Source organism: Hippopotamus amphibius, chromosome 8 (genome assembly GCF_030028045.1).
Source record: "Hippopotamus amphibius kiboko isolate mHipAmp2 chromosome 8, mHipAmp2.hap2, whole genome shotgun sequence".
Classification (NCBI taxonomy): Eukaryota; Metazoa; Chordata; class Mammalia; order Artiodactyla; family Hippopotamidae; genus Hippopotamus; species Hippopotamus amphibius.
The window spans coordinates 146,940,145-146,954,600 of NC_080193.1; the positions used below are offsets into that span (position 1 = coordinate 146,940,145).

The 14,456-nt window shown below is 49.1% G+C and overlaps 1 protein-coding gene across 17 annotated transcripts in view; it reads left to right on the forward strand.

Moving 5' to 3' along the window:
• Nucleotides 1-14,456, forward strand: part of FARP2 (FERM, ARH/RhoGEF and pleckstrin domain protein 2) — an 84,193-nt gene that overhangs the window by 11,030 nt on the left and 58,707 nt on the right. The window lies entirely within an intron of this gene.

Sequence of the window (14,456 nt, forward strand, 5' to 3'; positions counted from 1 at the left end):
AGAATTACTTATTTTCGTAAGTAATGCAGAAATATATTCTTTTTTCTAATATTTTTATATTGGTTTAAAGTAACACCTTTGGAGGCATTTCCCTGCTCTTCATGTCACAAAGTAAAGACGAGAGCGTGAACTTAAACTTTAGTGGGAGGTTTATTTATGCTTGGGGAGAGGTCCAGACACTACACAGAAAATAGGAAGATGATTGTGCCCAGTGTGAAGAGGCCCAGAGGAAACCTCCTTGAGGCTCTGGCCGAGCCTGATTGCAGGATACGTTGTGGGGGGAGAGGCCAGCGGGGGCTCGAGGAGTAGAGGTGCCTCCCTGCTTGGAGCCCAGGGCACACCAGCCTCTCTTGCTTGAGGGTCCCTAGTGTCTGAGCTCAGGGAACCCTGAATGCTTCTTTTAGGTCTTCTTTGAGGAAGAAGTCAAGTATCATTTCATCAGAGCAGTGGTGACTGAAACTGGTATGACCTGTCTGTCCACCTTTCCAAGTCACTCCTGTGTTGCAAGAGGCAGCCTTTGCAGGGCAGGAAGTCTGGAACAGGCCACCTTTGAGCCCTGGAGAGCAGGCGCTGGCTCTGGGTTCCCATCTTACCGTCTTTCTTACCGTACTCGGATGAGTCACCTGGAGAAACTGGTTAAAGATCTGGGAATTAGTTGGGCACCTAGGTCTCTTCCAGCCAAATGTGTGGAAGAATTTCCACCACATAGCCATCGTATGATAAGCACATTTGCTATGATCTAGGCTTAAAAGAGGTTCAGGGCTTTTTTTGAAAGAAAGGAAGGAAAGAAGGAAGGAAGAAAAGAAAAGAATGCCATTATGTAGGGTTTGCTTTTAGAGCATCTTTTTTTGACCTGCTTAGTGGTCTTTATCAACTAAACGTAGGACCAAAAAAGGAAAAAGCACACATTTATTGTTGAGTCATAAATACGATGTAATCCTTTGAGAAATTCACTTTTAAATCAGAGATAGCATTTTATAAAGGTTCAGAATATAAAGAGCTTGTCAAAGTTTTAATAAACTGAGATTGTTGTTTCTTTTAACCAAATAGAACCATCATGTTTGGTATTTTGGTATACCTGGAAGAGATACCAGAAATTAAAGAATTGAATTGCTGGTGCATATTCTGAGTTGGATAGGGTACTTTTTAAATTGTGTTACCCACCGATGCATACCTTTCAGAAGTTAAAACTCAATGTATTTTTTTTGTAAGTTAGTTGTATTCTATTTCTAAGTACCCTGTCCTCTACAGCTGTATCAGTTAGCTTTGCTGAGTAACAAACCACCCCCAAACTTAATAACTTAAAAGAGCAAATACTTAATATTTTCTGCATGTCTGAGTGTTGGCTTGGAGGTTCTTCTGGTCTGGGCTGGCTCAGAGGACTGAGTGGTCAGGTGGGCGTCGCTCCCATGTCTGGGGCCCCAGTCACGTGGAGCCTCACTCTCCAGCGAGCTGGAGTGACCTTGTTTGCGTGGGGATGGGAATGTGCTCTAGGGTGGGAGCTGTGAGGTCCGTGGGGTCTAGGCTGGGGATCTGTGCGCATAGCTTCCCTGGGTTTTGCTGATCAAGCAGGCTGCCAGGGCAGCCCAGGTTCAGGGATGGAGAAGTACCCGGGAGTCTGACCGTCTTCCTCAGGCTCTCACGCAGGCCTTGCCAGGCCTCAGGGGCTCGGTCTCTGGAAAGAAACGGTCTGCGAAGCTCTGGTACCTGGTGTCAGCGGGCTGGGCGGGTTTGCCAGAGGCCTCACTCTGGGACCTCCTCTGGAAGGGGCTGCCAGAGAAGGTGCGTCTGCCCTGCGCCCCTCACCCCAGCGTCTCCGTGGGCCGCCTCTGCCAGCATCCACGACACAGAGTCCAGGCTGGTGCTCCCTGGGCCTCCCACCACCGTCCCTCCGTCCCCGTTCACTGATCTGTGTCCCTGCACCCTGTAGATTTGGACTGAGAGACACGCTGTGGTCGGGTGACTTTTGCTGTGGGCCTTTGGGTGGTATAGACTCAAGGGGCTGGGCAGTGAGGTCCCTGGCCAAGTGGCTTCTGTTGGTGACACAAAAGGCAGGTCTTGGGGAAAATGCTCCCGCCCCGGAACTGGCTGGGCTCTCTCCTCCTGGAAGGCAGGTCCTGGGAGGCGAGGCTGCCTCCAAGTTTGGACCGGTACCAGTACGTGCGATGGACGGGACGGAAGTGAAGGTGAGCTTGGGTGCTGTGGTTTCTGTAGGGGAGATTGTCATTTTTCCCTGTACGGCAGCTTCTTCCGACCTTAGGGATTTGGGCATTGTGTTTTGTGTGTCTGGGTATTTTTGGCATCCACGCCTGTCTCATTGTGTGCTTATTTGGTTTGTTTTTTACTAGGTTTTCTGCAGTTGTGTCTGCAGACGCGCAAGGTTGATGTGCTGATGTTACCTTCCGGTGCAGACGGGTACACCTGGCCTGGTGGGGACTCGCCTGGTTGATACTGCGGGTTTATTCTTAAGGGAAGACGTTGACATTTAGTCACTTTGAAGCATGGTCTTCTGCGGGTGCTCTTCGCAGGCAGGGTCTGTGGCCAAGGCCGCCCTCCTTTCCCTTGTTGCCTTTCCTTCCGAGGAACGAGCACGGTCCGCAAGCACCGGTTCCATCTGCCTCCCACCCACCAGGGCGGCAACATGAAGTTTGCTTCCACCGGCGCAGACCCCATGGTACCAGCTGGTGTTCCAAGAGCCAGAACCACTGGTTACACGGGAGCCTTTTCTTCCTCCAGCTTTCTTTCTCGACCTGGAGAACACAGTCCTGCCGCCCCAAAGTCAAGGTGGTTTGAAGCTGGAAGCTGGGGTCTGCTTTTCCCTGAGCAACACTGAATAAGCTGAAACGTCTCAGCAGCTTTCTTGAGACATGACTCACATAGCCGTACAGTCGCCCCTTTAAGCCTGCAGTTGGGTGGGTTCGGTGTAGTCACAGCAGTGCACAGCCGGCGCCGCGGTCAGCTCTAGGGCAGCTGAGCCCTTCCCGGTTGGAAACCCCGCGCCCTGCAGCTGGGGCCCCACCCACCCCCGCCTCCTCCTTCCTCCCCTCAGCTCTCAGCAGACTGCCGTCTCGTCCCGTCCCCACAGTCTCCGCTGCTGTGGACCTGTCCTCTGACCGAGTCGTCCGTGGCCTTTCGTGCCTGGCTTCTCGCTCAGCGCGCTGTCTTAGGGGTCTCTCTGTGTTGCTGGATGTCTCAACAGTCTCAACACCGGTTTCCTTTTTGTTCCTCCACTCACGAGCTGGCGGACGCCCCTCCTTGGGGCCGTTGTGACTGTTGCTGCTGTGAGCTGCCTCTACAGATTTTGCGGGGACGCACGTTTCTGCCTATCTCGGACAGACACGTGGGGCTGGGTTGCTGAGTCGTGCAGGAGCTCTGTGTGTGATTGTTTGGGGGAGCTGGCAGACTGCTCTCCAAAGCGGCGGCACCTTTTACATCCACGTGCAACTTCGTGAGTTTTCCCATTCTTACCTGCGCTGTCACCTCACTTCTGGATTCTGGCCATCCCAGTGGGTTTCAAGTGGTATCTCCTTGTGGTTTGAGATGAAATTTTTAAAAATTTTAATAGCGAAAGAAAGGAAGGTTTTGAGTCCCAAAATATGAGAATTGTACCATGGGAAAGTTATCTTCGGGAGTGGCTCCGTGGATAGGTGATGAGTGGTGGTGAAGTTAACCGCCTTGCTGGGCCCAGTGTCCACACAGGGGTGAACATCTTACATCCCAGAGTTGTGAGGACCACAGAGAAAGCAGGCCGAGGGCAGGCTCTGGAGACCCTGGGAGCTGACACCGGCGGAGTGGGAGCTGCCTTGTAAAACTTTTAGAAATGTTATAAAGTTTCATTTAGAATTGTCAGGCAAATTTATAGAACTAGGAACTTTTACTGACACTATATTTGTTTTTTATTTTTTAATTTTTAAAAATTTTACTTTATTTTTGACTGTGTTGGGTGTTTTGTTGCTACATGGGGTTGTGGTGAGTGGGGGCTACTCTTCATTGCGGTGCACAGGCTCCTTATTGTAGTGGCTCCTCTCGTGGCGGAGCACGGGCTCTAGGCGCATAGGCTTCAGTCGTTGCAGCACGCGGCTCAGTAGCTGTGGCGCGTGGGCTTCGTTGCTCCGCAGCATGTGGGATCTTCCCGACCGGGACTCGAACCCGTGTCCCCTGTGCTGGCAGGCAGATCTTTGACCACTGTGCCCCCGGGGAAGCCCCGACACTGTACTTCTAAACCAGTGTTTATCTCATCGGTAAGTAACAGCTGCCGGTGGCTGCCATCTGCCCTCATCCGTGTGAGGCTGCAACGAGTGTATGTTTGTCAGGCTTCTGTGCGATAATGAAGGAAGACGTACTGTGTGTTCTTTATACTGACTACTATTTAAATTAAAATACTTCTTTTTTGTGTGGAATGGCGCAAGGAAAGGGAGAAATCTGACGCAGTCCCAGTGGAGCTTCAGCCGTGTCTTATTTTAAGTAATATTTAACATGTATCGATGGGGTTTTTAGGTCCCTGAAGGTCTGTCGGTGACCAGTTTTTTGATCGAGTAGAGTCATGATTTGTTGTCAGTGAATTAAATGAATTGCGTGGTTTTGAAATTAGAAATCTGGCCTCCGCTCTGGAAGGTCTTTTTTTCTGAGCCAACAAGAGAAACCGTCGGGAGGCCATGTGTCAGCTCGCTGGTCCTGCGTGCCGTCTGGGGAGTAGAAAGCGCCCGGCTCCTGGCCCTGTAGATGTGAGCAATGGAGGCGGCCGAGCTGGTGGTCCCGTCCTCCCTGGAGAGGCCCTACTGCAGAGGGCGCGGCGTCGGGGACGTGCCACATACCTGCGGTCCCTGGCCGTTCACTGGCGGGTTTAGGAATTGACATCAACTGCAGCTTTTCTGTTATCTAGAGTCGGTGTTGTGGAAGGAGTGATATTTGGTGATTGAAAGAACAGTCTGAGACGTGGTTTGGGCGAGGGAGACCTCACCCACGGAGAGTATGTCGGAGAGAATGTCGTGCCTTTGCTGGCAGATGGGGGTGGAGTTCTCATGAACATGAAGGTTGCTCACGTTCCCCCTTTTCTCAACATACTCAAGCTTTCAGAGTAGGTTTTCTTCTTTCCTCCCTTCCTTCCTTTCAGAATTGCAAATGCTTTAGCTTATATATGTGATAAGCAGGACGGATTCTCAGTCATGAAGCTCCATGCTGGAAGACTTGGAGTGGCTATTCCAGTAAAAATTTAATGTTTTCCTTCTGGCCAGGAAGACATAGCCAGAATTCCAGAAAGTATCACAGCTCCCACATGGGCATCCTAAATATGGCAAAGAGACCGCCTTAGAACTTATTTTGGTCTGATCTCAGAAGAAGTAGTTAGTAATTCAGCGTTTGCAGTTTGGGGGTAATACAGGCTTTACACCAGAGCCCTGTGTGTCTTAGCATATATGCAATTATGGGATTCTGCCCTAGCTTTTGAAACCTATTATTTTGTCTTGGAAAATTGATCTGTGTGTTGACCCTGAAGCCCAGGAATATGGCAGGGTGGGACGAGGCAGAGGTGTGGGCGTCGACCAGCTGTGGTGTCGAAGCCCCAGCGCGCGTGCATGCCTGCACACACACGCCCGTGGGTTGGCGTGTACAGTCTGTGCTGGGTGACCCAGCGACGACGGCTGACGACAAATGGAAAAGCATCAGGAAGTGTCACCCGTGAAGACCCGTCCCCGCAGCTGTGTGATGAACAGCAGGCTTGTCTCAGGGTCTCCGCAGAGGGTCATAGAAGGGAAGCTTGCCAGTTTTGTTGTCTTGACTTGTGAGCCGTTTCCCAAGCACCTAAGACACTTGACAGGCTTATGTGATTGGCCGCCCTGCTGGGGACAGTTGGTAGAGGTGGGCCGAGCCTCGGGGTGAGGCCTCTGACCTGTGACCCCCACCCCCAGGCATCTCCAGAACTCTTGCTCTTACCCACGCGATGCTCTCGTTTCTAATCAGGAAGAACTTGGTTCTGTTGTCCTTCGTTGGTAGGAGGCTAGGAGAGCTGACCTTGTACGTATTTCACTGATTTGGCCTCAAATCGTGGCTGCTGTTGAGTTGCCATCCCTTCCCAGAGAGCGCAGGTGCCGGCACCTGGACCCAACTCCCCCCCGAGGAGGCGGCCCGCCCGGGGCTGACGCCTCCTGACCACCTGGGCCTCCCAGGCTGGTGCACTCACCCTCTCCCTGCAGCCGGCCTCCTTCTCTCCCCGTCAAGGTGCACCACGTGGGCCCAGTTAGGGTCAGCTGGCATGAGGAAGCACCTTGTTCCAAGTGTGGGAGCACCTTTGCTCAGGGCAGGGGCCCCATCCAGACGTGTGGCCGGGGTGGGGGTGCCGGATGACGTCCACGTCTGTCTGCTCCTGCAGGGGCCACGTGGGTGGGTGAGGCCAGAAAGGCCTGGTGTCCTCCCCTGCAGGCCTTCACCCGGCTGCCAGGCACACTCCCGTGTCCTGCCGCGTGTCGCCAGGCGCACTGGGGTTCCGGAACGTCCTGGGGTCTCCTCTGCACCGGGGTGAACCGTGTCTGCATGTTAGGAGCTGCGCTGCAGTGGGCCTTCTCGTGTGTGCGTGTGTGCACGTGTGGGGCTCTCTCTAGGGTGTGTCCCCAGTGTGGACTTTGTGCTGGTGGGATGTGCGTGTCTTCACCCTGCCCGGGGCGTGGATTGCTCTGGAAGCCGGTTAGACCGTTTCACATGCCCTTCGTCCGTACAGGGCCAGTGCCAGCCATCCTCTGCTTCTGCGGCCTCTCTCCTGCCCCCTCTGTCCCCAGAGGCTGCTGTCGGTGCGGGCCGCTGCTGGGGCCTGGCCCTGGGGCTGTCTCCACCCCCGCCCCCCATGCTGACTCCCCTCCCCAGCCAGTCGTCCGTCTGGCAGAGAGCACTGCCCTCCTCCTGGTCCCCACCCCACCCCCCCCAGCCTCCAGGGGCCCTTTCACACCCACTGCACGTCCTGGTCACGTGTAAGACATGGCGTGTTGCCGAGGAATCCTCAGGTGATTCTGGGCAGGATGGGCGGCTGGGGCTTGGAGAAGACCTGACAGGTTCTGGAACGTGTGCCCTCCCCCACCCAGACACCCTCGGCTGACCCGTTTCTCCTGACCCTCGTCCCTTCCCTCCGTCCATTCGCCCGATCCCTGAACCAAACAAACACACCCTCCCTCCCTTACCTCCACCCCCACCCCCACCAGAAGGTACCCTGCTCCTCAAGGCTCGCTCCGAGCTTCTCAGTGGAGCTTTTCCAGGTCGTGTGGGCCCCATCGTTCATTTTCTGTCCTAAGAAACCTGATTCTGTGTTACTGATCACTTTCAGTTAAAGTAACCAAGAGTCTCCAGAAAGTCAACTGTAGGATTACAATTCTCTCTCTTCTTTCAAGAAGAGCATCTGTGTTTCCACGTGTGCAGCATTTAATACGCGTTTTTCCACAGTTTCTCTTACTGTTTCACGAACAGTGTGTCCATCAGGACGGGTGCTTGCGCTGGAGCCCTGCCCACTCCCTGGAGATGCTGTCCCTCCGCCCCCCGTGCGCAGCTGGGACCCCGGGGGCCAGCCAGGGCAGCACGCGGGGCTCCTGGTGCCGCTCGTTTGGGAGGGAGTTCAGCTGAGCGCTGATTTCTGGAGATCGTACGTGTCCGTCGTAGGGGAACAGAAGATGTCGAAAGGCCTGCGGCCAAGGGTCGCCGCCTGGGGGACAGCCGTGCCCTGTGTTGTGCGCGTCCTCGCGGCCTTTTATCTGTTCGCGTACCTTCGGTAAACACGGGGAATCAAACCACGCACATGAGTAGTCTACTTTTAAACTTAACACACTGCTGAACGTGTTTCTGGGTAACTTCTCCTTAAAGTTTTAATGACGACGTCATTTCCTAATAAATCTTTGTACACGTTCTGGGTGTTTTCCCTTTAGGGGAATATCTGGAACTGGAAGTTCTGCATCCGTGGGTGTTGCATGGCCCTCGGGGGTCCCGCAGAGGGCAGAAGCGCTTTACGCTCCCCCAGCAGCACCTATGATGGTTTTAATAAAATCTGTAGTTTAATAGGCAAAAGTTATGTTTGTTAGACACCGTTTTATCATACTTCCCTATTTTGGTTTTTGTTTTGAGGGGTTTTTTGTGTGTGTGTTTGCTCTGCATTTTTTTTTTTTTTTTTTTTGGGTAAAATACGTGCGACAAAGAGGTACTGTGTTAACCGTTTCCAGGGCACAGTTCAGTGGCAGTAAGTCCAGTCTCATCGTGCAGCCATCACCACTGTCTGTCCCTGCCACTCTTCACCGTGTAAAACTGAAGCTCTGTCCCCATGAAACACTGACCCCCCCCAGCCCTCACACCCACCATTCCACTGTCTCTGTGATTCTTCTACTCCAAGTACCTCATAGGAGTGGAATCACAACAGTATTTGTTCTTTTTTTTTAAGAACTTTTATTGAGATATAATTGACATACAATAAGCCACATGCGTTAAAGTGTACAATTTGATATTTTTTTTCTTATTAGTCGTGTATATGTGGCAATCAGTATTTGCTCTTAAGTGAGTGGCTCATTTCCCTCAGCGCAGTGGTGTCGAGGCTCGCCTGTGTTGCAGCTGTGTCAGCGTCCTCCCTCTTCAGGGAGGGTGCAGATGCTGTCCCACTGTGCGGATGGACCACCCTTTGCTTAGCTATTCCCACGCTAAGATGGGCAGACGGGTTGCTTCCACGTTTTACCTCTTGCGAGTAGTGCTGCTGTGAACACGGGTGTACAAGCATCTCCCCAAGACTCTGCTTTCTTGTCGTTTGGGTGTATACCCAATAGTGGTGGCTCTGTTTTAATTTTTTGAGGAAGCTCCATACTGTTTTCCACAGTGACTGTTCCATTTTGCATTCTCACCAACAGTGCACAGGTTTCCAGTTTCTCCTCATCCTTGCCAGCACGTTATTTTCTTTCCTCTCTCTTTCTTTCTTTCCTTCTTTCTTTCTTTCCTTCCTTCTTTCTTTCTCTTTCTTTCTTTCTTTTTCTTTCTTTCTTTCTTTCTTTCTTTTTCTTTCTTTCTTTTCTTTTTTGCTTTCTTTCTTTCTTTCTTTCTTCTCTTTCTTTCTTTCCTTTCTTTTTCTTTTTTTTTCCTTTTTTTCTTTTTGACATCGGCTATCCTGATGCGTGTCGTATCTCACTGTGGTTTTGATTTGCGTTTTCCTGATGGTCAGTGATGTTGAGCATCTTTTCATGGGCTTAGTGGCCATTTGGATTTTTGTTTTACGTATATATGTATGTGGCTGTGTCGGTCTTAGTTGTGGCACGCAGGGTCTTTCATTGCAATGTGCAGGCTTCTCTCTAGTTGTGGTGCAGGGGCTCAGTAGTTGAGGCGTGAGCTCTGTAGTTGTGGAGCACGGGTTCAGTCGTTGCGGTGCAGGCTTAGTTGCCCCATGGTATGTGGGATCTTCCCAGACCAGAGATCGAACCTGTGTCCCCTGCATTGGAAGGCGGATTCTTAACCACTGTCCATTTGTATATATATATATTTTCTTTGGAGAGATGTCTATTCAGGTCCTTTGCCCGTTTTTGAATTGAGTTGTTTGGGGTTTTTGTTAAATTTTAAAAGTTCTCTGTATATCCTAGATCTTAACCACTTATCAGATATGCGTTTTGCGAATTTTTCTGCATTGTATTAAAAGTTAAAAAAATAGAAAGTTGAGAGTAAGTATATCATATTTGAAGTGAAAAGAAAAAGCCAGGGGATGCTGGCGACATCACAGAAAGTGACAACTTACAGTGGAGAAAAGGACAGAGAGTTTACGGCAAGCACACTCAGGGATTGGACACCTGGACAGGCCGTCCGTGTGGGTCTGAGCTGTGCTCCGAGGCCCCGTGGCTCTCAGGGGCCGATGTTTCCCAGCGCCTGCGATGGACCGGGCGCTGCTGTGGAAGCCGGGGTGCTGGGGGAGCCCAGCCTTCCTGCTGCTCGTGCTGCAGCAGGAGCTTGAGGATGAGCCAGGGAAAGCAGAGCCCCTGGTGCTCGGGAGAGAAACAAAGCAGGTGGGGGGCGGGCTGGGGCCCACCCTCAGATGGGGATAGGGTGGGGACGCACTGGCACGTGCAGGGGACGTGGGGGGTGGGTCCTGGGGAGGCCCGGGGGCTCCTGCACTCCAGCTCCTCGCAGGCAGACGCAGTGCCAGCTGTGTCAGCTGTTGGCCGAGGAGGCCGCCTTAAATTCTCCTCGTTCTTGACTCCTGGGTTGCAGTAATTGTGGGCTTTTATTTTTAGTGAGATTTTGACGAGTCATTAAAGAGAAACATGAAAAACATCTGTAGGTGCTTCCAAACTGTTGTTATTGGAATGCTTTGGAACGTTCTTTGCACACGTGTTATGCTTTTGTGCATGTAATTTTGTAGTTTATATAACACGGCTTCGTTTTGCCACCGTGGCAGAGCGGGCCCCAGCCCTGCTGTTTCTGGTGACTGCGAAGAGCAGAAGGAAATGTTTTCTGCTCCGCTCTCACTCTCATGCCCCTGCCTGGGACTGAGCCCTCTGTCACAGCTTCGTTGTCGAGCTTCAGATATCTTTTTCTAAAGTAAATTTAACAATCCAGATTATGAAAAATACATTCTTTCTTACTGTTCTATTTTTAGATATTTATAATGTTTTATCATAGTTATATTTTTTCATTTGCTCCACAGATATGTGGTCTTATGCTTTTTTGCATATTTTGATATTTGAATTTGGTAAAGTTACATTTTTGTAGCGAAAGAAAAGCTTTTTTTTTCTAGTAAAGTAATTTTCAGTTAAGACATCTCAGAATGACGTTAAGGCTCTAGATGTTGCTTTCCTTCTGGAAAATACGTTGGAACATGGACTCTTTTAAATCAAACATATTGAATCAAGGATAGTCGGCTTTATGGCTGTTTGCTTCTGGCTTGGATTTATATCAATCCTACATCTTTTAAAACTGTATAAAATAGTAGAAACATATCCTAAATGTAGCTAGGAATCCAAATTGTATTATGAAATGAAACTGTAAGTTATGCATAAGTGCTGAGATAAAATTGAACTTGCTAGTATATTTACATAAAGAATAAAAAAGACATCTTGAGAGACTTTGATACACTCCTGCTGAGAACACAGGCTTCTACAAAGGGTCTTCAGTTTTTCCTTGTTCAGTGGAATCAGATTAGGAGACACCTAAGAGCACTAGAGGAGGGAAGACTTGTTTTGGAAAATTGTTACTATAAAGTTCTAGAAAACCAAAGTTTTTATTGTTGTAAATTTTCTACAGTTTAGAAATTGATGCTATTATTTTTAATTATTCAAGTCAACTGACTATAAAGTTATAGTATTTCATGTTAATTTTTTTTTTGCATTTTCCACTGCAGAAAGATTTATTTTTTTTGATAAAATTAATACATGCTCACAGTAAAAAATTCAGTCAGTTCAGTACAGATGCAAAAAATTAATGTATTATTCTCCTACACCCAGAAACAACGTCTTTGACATTTTGATCATGTTACCTGTTTAATCTTCCAGACGGTCAGTCTTGTGTGTGCGCCTGGGGCGGGCTCACCGTCCAGTCACACGCCGTCCACTTAATCATGTAAGCACTTCCCAACGTTCACATGTTTACCTGTTTCTTTTTTTACCTCCTGTAGTTTCTCTGTTATGAATCTTGACACCATGTGAAGTGGTACCAAGATATTCGTTGTAATATGCTGATGGGCATAGCACTGTATTCCTCTTATAAAATGTGCCCCTTTTTTTGGTCTCCGTTGCCTTTTTGGCCTAAATTCAACCACGTATGCTGTGAAGTCCATGTTCCCTTACTTCTTGTTGTTGTCATTTGCGGTGTTCATGACACAGCCGTGTTGTCTTTATTCTCAGCCTTTCTGCGCGGTTTGCTTCTGCCATGTTTCCTGTGTGTGACCATGGCTGACACTGCGTGGTACCACATTCCAAGTGCTGTGCTAAGCGCCCTGCATGTGTTATTTAACTCCCTCCTTAACCATCAGCAGCCTTATCATTAGTTTTGCTTTATAATTGAAAATACTGAGGTACAGGGAATTTTTAAAACTTACCCAGTACTGGAAGTTCCAGCCAAGACAATTAGGGAAAAAAAGGAAAAGAGTAAGAAAAAAATGAAGTAAAAGGAATCCATATTGAAAAGGAAGAAGTGAAGCTCTCTCTTATTTACGGATGACATTATCATGTATATGGAAAATCCTAAGGAATCTACCAAAAAAAAAAAAAAAACAACTATTAGAACTATTAAACAAATTCAGCAAGGCTACAGGATACAAGATCAATATACAAAGGTCAGTTGTATTTCAATACACTAGCAACGAACAATCTGGAAATAAAATTAAGAAAACATTCCACTTACAATGGCATCCAAAAAGAATAAAATACCTGGGAACAGATTTAACAAAAGGACCTCAAAGCTTACATGCTCCCTGGTAGTCAACTACTGGTTTCTTGGAAATCTGTAGTTTTAACCCATAAACAGAGAGTTTCTAAAAGCCAGTTAGTCACATGGAGATTTTGAATGAAACTTTTTGTTTTTATGGAGAAAAAATTCCAAAGGAAATAGGCCAGAAAGGTCTTTTCTTTTCTCCTTTCCAGTATAATTATAAAAATAATTGCAAATTCTCAAGCACAATAAAATTCTAATTACGGTTGCAGTTCATTGTTTTATTCATGTGGTCACATCATCCTCCCTTTTGCATTCTCCACCCACTTTCTTATGTTTCAAAACTTAAATCACAGTTGTAGCGTATTTATGTTGAATCCAGGTACAAAAATATTTACTATTTTTACATTGCACTTTTTTCTTAGAGACTAAATACAGTAATATATGTAAAGTCCTAATATAATTGAATCTCTGTTCCATTTGCACTTACATTTGTCTACTAGAAGTACCAACTTGTGATAGAACCAGATTGTATGTTCCCTGAGAAGCTCCACTAATTAGGGGGGAAATGCCTGCGTGCTACTAAAGACAAAGTCAATAAATGTCACTCTGTGTTTCTGAAAAACATGATCTTTAAAGATGAGTTTTAAATGCCAGGATCAAATGTCAAGAGAAACTGATTTTTTTTTTTTTTTTTTTTTTGGCCTTCAATGAATAGCTAAAGATTAAAAGAAAAGATTTGGTTTAGAGAACGTGTATTATTCACTGGCGTTTTAGGATGGTGTTTACTAAAATGTCATAACTGCTTATTTGCAACTGTCCCTCGTGCTTCTGGCAGAGGGCAGTGAAGGAAACATGGCTGGAGCTCAGGGTGGAAGCCCGGGGGCTTAGCTTTGCGTTTCTTCCCTCCACTTCCCACCCCTGCTTGGGATGGCCCCCCCTCCCCCCCCTGCCCCGCCCCCTCCCCTCCCCCCTCCGCCCTCCCTCCCCTCCCCCTCCTCCCTCCCCTCCCCCTCCTCCCTCCTCTCCCTCTCCCCCCTCCCCTCCCCTCCCCCTCCCCCCTCCCTCCCCTCCCCCTCCCCTCCCCCCTCCTCCCTCCTCTCCCTCTCCCCCCTCCCCTCCCTGCGAGCACCCTCCAGTCTAGTCCGTGCCCTCTGGTGCTCTGCTGAGGCCACCCTCCTCCCACCACGCTGTGATTCAGGGTTTAGCAGTGTTCTAGTTTTGCTGAAAATGGACTTTACATTTCTGTTTATTTCCTTTCTTGATTTTCCGTGATCCCAGCAAGAGAGTGAGGGAATGACCGTGTACACGGCCGTCCTCCGCAGTCACCCCCCCCCCCGCCCCGTGTCACCCCACCCCCGGGAATTCCTCTGAGAATTCCGGCATCTGAAGGAGAGGACCACCTCAGTGAGTTGTCCTCGGTGAGGCAGGCACTGGTTCAGTTCAGGCATCCTGCTGACCTTTCATTTCTGGAGTTACCTTTCTTTTCCTCCCTTGTATGCTTTAGTTGCTGTTTTTCTTTTTTTCAAAATCTCCTCATTTTATGAATACATGGACCTTTTCCATTTTGACCTTCTTGAGGATCTTCTTTTCTTTTAAAGAAGTTGCTTGGTTTTGGGCGCCACGTCTGCAGTGCTCATCAGGAATTCATCCCTCTGCTTTCCAGGTCGGCACCTCGGTGTCAGGAGCTTGGTGTTAACCATCTGCTCATTCCTGGTTGTCCGTGTATTTTTGCAAATGAAGTTTCAGACTGATCCGCGTTGGTTCCACTGACCCTTTTTAAAGGCACAGTTTGATCTTGCGGGCAGGTCTCCCCTCTGAGGGGCCGCGGGGGTGAGCAGGGCCCTGGCTGGGGAGCAGGCAGAGCCTCCACAAGTGCGCGCCCGTCAGGACAGGCAGGCCAGCAGACACTGTGGTCGAGGAAGAAAGGGAACCACCCAGGAGACTGGCTGCTCTCGGAGATTCGCTGCTGTGCGAGGATGCACCCTCCGTTTTATTTCTCCCTGGTGCTGCGTTAAAGACAAGGAATAAAAAAAAAACAGTGGGTAGATCGCCCAGCTACTAAAACTTGTCAGAAATAGCAGGTCAGGGGC